Genomic DNA, 6098 nt, shown 5'->3' on the forward strand with positions numbered 1-6098 from the left:
ATATCAGTTCATCCAGGTCTCTCCAAGCTGACAATGTCTTTGTTTTGTTACTTTAAAAATGCAACTATAATTTCATGAGAATTCTTTTAATAAGCTGGAATAAATCTATGTGACTTTTGATGAAAGCAAAAATATATAAGGCTTCTAAATCAAAGGGATCATCTGAGATTAGTGTAGCTTAAAATGACTATAATTTTTGAGGGTTCTAGTATTTATGTGAAAATTTAATGGCTTTTTAAAAGTACTTGAAAGAAATTGGTATTGATGTTGAGTTTCCTTAAGTGGAATTTTAAAGGTTTCTAGACACTGAAACTCTACCTGGATTTGGACCAACCCGAGAACAAAGCAGAGTCCCCTCCCACAGACACACAATTGCCTCACTGTGGTAAACCAAAGCATCATGCATGAGGGAACTCACTTTGAAAGGAGAAGTGGTTAAAAAAAAACACATTAACTTATATAAATAAACTTGATCTGCCAATCATCACAGAGTTTTGATTTGGCACATAAATGATATTCTTGGAGTGGAAATCATCACTAAAAAATATTTGATTCAACAAAAATATTCTTTTATTTTATTAAAGAGTACTGAATTGGCTGGGCACAGCGGAGCATGCCAATAATATCCCACCTATTTGGGAGATTGAGACAGGAGGGTCACAAGTTTGATGCCAGCCTGGGCAATTTAGGGAACCCCTGTCTCGAAATAATAAATAAATAAATAAATAAATAAGGCTGCGGATGCAGACCAGTGGTAAAGCATCCTTGGGTTCAATCCCCAGAACCTATAAAGAAAAAATTAAAGCATACTGTATTGGTTTACCAAAGTTTTGTAATAAAATTATTACCTGAAACAAATAATAACAAAAAAAAAAGAAAGAAAGAAACTAGGTTGAGTGAAGCAGAGTCTAAGAGACCAATAAGTGATATCCATGTTAAATAACAAAGCTGTCAGATCTCAGATCTAAGACACAGCCCTGTGCTCTTTGTTATACTCTGTGATAATGCATCAAGTAAGCGTGGGCCTAGATAAATGAGGAGCTGGGGGAAATTACAATATCATATTTAGGGATGGTTAGTTGCCATGAGCTGCAATTGCCTAGACCATAATTCTGAAAATGAATTCTTAGGATGGCATGTAGCCTACAATGACCCACCAAATACTTCCTTATGAAATTATAATTTTCCATAAGAATAACCTTGTCACATGGTTATCATGGACCTTATTACTCACTTAGGGTATCTTTTTAACAGTAGATCTTAAAGAATTGAATGCATTGTATAAAAAAGAGGTAAGAAAAGAGTTAAATATTTCCCCAGGAATCTTTTGGAAGAGAACTCAGATTTCTCTAAAACATTTTAACAAGCTACTTTCAGTCTTGCATTTGCTACATGATTACATATAACAACTGATTACATAATGATAAAATTGACTATTTTAAAAGATCTGTTTTTACCTTCCTGAAATAATAAAACACTTTGATCTTGTTATATGCTAATGACTTTCTCAATCAAGATAAAAAGTTGAAGGTGCAATGTTTGATTTTTTTTTTCCTAGTACTGTGATTAAAGTCATGGAAACATTTTGTTTATTTCCATTCCCATTCTTCTCCACACCGTGACCTGGGGAAGTTTGTTCTTGAAGACCTTTGTTAGAATTGTGAATGTTTTCCCATAGAAATAATGCTAAGAATTAATATATATACCATATTTGAAATATTACTGGTTCTATACTCCAAGTGTCTAATATACAGGCTAAACCACAAAGTTCAGTCAATAGTAATATTCCTGGTGTGTTACAAATTAATTTTTAAACACACAATCTGTTCAAAATGTCAGGATTCTATGAACACTTTAAAATTGGGCCATCAATTACATTTAGACAATTCCTGTTAGATGACAAGCGTGTTCGTAGTAGCAAATTTTACACCCAAGGAGGCTCTTACATAACAGATTTCTAAACTCATAGGGAACCAAGGCTAGAATTATCTTCAGAACCACTCAAGCTGCCTCCTCATTTTAAGTAAAGAAACTGAGGCCAAAGAGAACAAAAGAGGTGAAATGATTTGTATACTCCAGAAGTTAAGAGGCAAGCTAGGACTTGAAACTATTACCAAATTCCATGGATTCTATTTAGTTGATAAAATGCTTTTTATTTATTTATTCTTCATTCATGTATTGAAGAATCATTTACTATGGCCTCCAGTGTGCAAAATCTTCTAGCTGCTGAGAAAATTCAAAGAGCCAAAACTGGTTTTTGCCCTTAATTAATTAAAATCTAATTGGGCATAAAGACAGAGCATTAGAAAACTAAATTGCTGCACAAGAGTTACATAAACATAAAAGTTATGTCAGCATACATGATTAAATGTGGATTGAATTATTCAGATAATGTGTTACAAATTCAGAAGACAAAGAAGTCAGAGTGGATTTCAGGGGTCAGAAAAACCTTCATAAAAGATAAAATTCAGATCTACCCACACATCTGTCCATCCCATGGGTACTTTTGAGTGCCCAATATTCTCCATATACTATGCCAAATTGTAGGAATAGAAGTATGAAAAACATTGTTCATGATTTCCAAGATTCATAGTCTAATGGGAATGACAAGGAGAAGGGGACGAGGAGCATGAGGAAGAGGGTCCGTGTGGCATGCTTAGGAGATGCTAGTATTTTAAAGATAATAGAGGTACAAATGGGATTAGGTGAAGCAAAAAAGGTACTTAGAGAACAAGATTTAAGGAAGGACTCACACCTGGACTCTTCAAGCACAGAGTTGGCACTTTCCGGGACCCGAGAGAGAGCATCTCCATGAATTTGTACTCTGTATACCTCACTTGCCTCCCTCTAGTCCTGGCCCATTAGCGCTAAGTAGCCATCACCCAAAGTGAAAGGATGGGGCAAAGCACAGGAAAAAAGAAAAAAGGAGTAAAAACACCCTGAATAGGGTATGAATAAGATCTTCCACTAATCCCTAGATTGCCCTGAATAGGTTTTCATATATATTTCATATATAGTCTATATTCTTTTTTCATCTGCAAAATGAAAGGTTTAATCTAGACTAATGCATTTCAGACTGTGACCTGCACAACAATGTAGAATCTTAAGAAAACAACTGAGGAAAGGGCCACTGAGAGGGGAGGGCTGGAGATCCCTTGCCTTGCTTTAACCACGCTAGCCATCTTTTACTGGTTTTTGTTAAGATGATTTTTACACTTATATTTGGAATAAAGTTTTCAATTATTTTTTAAAAATTTATTAGCAAAATCAACTATCAAGTTGATCCTCTAATGATATTTTTACACTTGTCCTTTTTATGAGGAATCTGGTTTATGCTAAGGGCAAGAGAGGATAGTTATAACTATGGTTGATTGGTGGTACTGGAGTAATAGTCAAGGCAAGGGCATTGATCTCTTGCCAGTCCTGTGGTGAGTGCATAAGGCTGTTCCCACTTGAAGTCCTGACTGAGTCTTTTGTTTTTAATATTTACTTTTTAGTTATAGGTGGACACAATATATTTTACTTTTATGTGATGCTGAGGATGGAATCCAGTGTCCCACGCGTGCTAGGCAAGTGCTCCACCTCTGAGCCACAACCCCAGCCTGCTGACTGAGTCTTGATGATTTGGGTCGGGAAGAGGAAGGACAGGCTAGATGTCAGTCCAGGGCTTCAATGGGAGTGAATGATCTGAACAGGATGATGCCTTGGAGTTGAAACCCAGAAGTCCTGATGCCATAGAGTTTTGTGGCTGTGAAATGACCTTCCTGGTTGTTGTAGAGCTATAGTACTTTCTGGCTGCTCTCCCAATATATCACTTAGTTAGTGATGGGTGACAAGGTGACACACATGAGGTGCTTGTTGAACTATTAGCTCAGATCCTGAGCTAATTTTGTAATTAATAGCTAAATATATCATTTGCTGTATTTTAAGAAGCAAGTTAATGATTTTTAAAGACTCACGAGTCTTTGCAATCATCCTAAAGAAATAATTAGGAGCAAGGGTGCAGTGGGAGAGTGGATAAGCATAAAGTATAGCAGTCTGGCTCCTTTTTGTGAACTGGCACAGTGATTTAAGTGGTTATTTAGAATCTGAGTTTTAAAATGTAGCCATCACCCTACTGTGTATAGCAAGAGTGGATAATTTCATGCTCCGAATGACAAGTACAAAGAGTGACTTTTAGTTTAAAGAACACAGGAGACAAGATTGCTTTGATAATAAACTTTAGCCCTGTACCCAAATTGGAACTGATGTCTCAGAAACTGGATGAAGGGAAACTCCTAAGGGAGTTCTTTAGGGAATGTCTTCTTCAAGTCTGCACTTTAAAGACATCATTTCAGTTAATCCAACAGCTTAAGCTGCTCAGTGTCCATCTTAGAAATTGAGACTCGGAGAGAATAGTTGAATTGCTGGAGTCACAAAGCTCATAATGAGGGGCAGAATTGTTCTTCAATTTCAGTTCTAATTTCAAATAAAGTGCTTTTCAAGTATATCCCAAGGATGTGATGGAAAGAATACCAAGAACACAATTATTTTCAGGGTAGTGCAGTTTGTGAGAACCATAAGTTGTAAGAAAACACAAGCTTACTACTATATAACCCAGCACCAATTGCAATGTTGAGTCAATAGACACCAAATGAGAGTTGAGATGAAGAGTTGCAGGTACCACCTCAAGTCCATTATAAATATGGGATTTTAATGTACATGTATACTCATCATATGTGCAAGAAGGGAAAGTGTACGGCTTTTGCTGAATAATAGGCATATTCATAAATCTTTGGCCCTGTGGTGGCATGCCTGTAATCCCAGCTACTGAGGAGGCAAAGCACAGGAAAAAAGGAAAAAGAAATAAAAACACCCTGAATAGGGTATGAATAAAGGCAGAAGGATAGCAAGTTCAAAGCCAGCCTGGGCAACTTAGTGAAAACTTGAATAAAAATATGATTTAAAAAGGGCTGGGGATGTGGCTCAGTTGTAGAGTGTATATCACAGGCAAGGAGCTGGATTCAGTCCTCAGTACTGGAAAACAAAACAAACAAATCTTTGGCCTTTATTTCAAATCCAGTTTTGCTCATCAACCAAGCAGGCAATGACCTGTTGGGGGTACTGCCATGCCAATGCCTCTTCTGATCCAATAAAGACTCCTCTCCTACAGAGTAAAATCCCTACCAGGCTAGCTGATCATTTCTAGTATGTTTGAATATAAATTCAACAGGAAATTAAAATGAGATTCTCTTTCAGTTTTGAGTTAGGCAGTAATCAGAGTACTAATGCAAGAGCAGGACAACCTCCCCCATGCCACACCACTACTACATATTGACTTACAAAGAAAGGCACTGAGAAGGTGCTCCGTGGCTGGTGAAACCCTCAGCAGAATGAACACTATCCACAGGGTTTAGAAAGTGGGCAGGAATTGAATTAGTGAAGAGATTTCTTTGGAGGAAACAGAAAGCCAGACTGACCCTTCCTTCTACCTTGGATGACAGCTACAAACTTCTACGAACAAGCTTAAATATATCCACTTTAAGAACTGTGCTCCCTAAATTTGGAAATAGGTGAGTAACTCTCCATAAGAAAGCTTAAAGTGGTCTTAACAGGGGTCTGAGTCCCATCCAGGAAATTTAGACAGTGAGAGAAAGGGCTAGGCACTTCCCGAGGGAGGCAGGAGCCAGTGGCTTGTCTTGTCTTGGGTCTTGCCCAATAAGGCCACTGCCAGTGGACTGAGGTCTTTTGCAGAAAGAAGCAGGTTAAACCTCTTGATTGCCCAGGGACTGATGAAAGCATCTCAGATCAAGGGGCCTGCATGAGAGAAGGGTTTGGCAGAGATGTTGTCAGCACTAACTGTCAGAGAAACTATAGCACTAACTATAGAGAAAGAGTATGCAGCCATGGAGTCAAGAAATCCCTGGCTAATCACCTAACCCCTCTCTATTCATTCCACTCCCCTTTGACTCAGTTGGAGTCTATCATGACACTTTGTCTTGTGAGTATTAAGGTAAATGAGTACAAGAACCATACCTCCTACTGCTGACTTCCTTCCTAGGGCAGGCTGTGGTTGCAGGAGAGGATCTCAGAATCTTGATAGCTAAATAAGTTAGCCA

The sequence above is a fragment of the Marmota flaviventris genome, chromosome 3, assembly GCF_047511675.1.
Source record: "Marmota flaviventris isolate mMarFla1 chromosome 3, mMarFla1.hap1, whole genome shotgun sequence".
Taxonomy (NCBI): domain Eukaryota; kingdom Metazoa; phylum Chordata; class Mammalia; order Rodentia; family Sciuridae; genus Marmota; species Marmota flaviventris.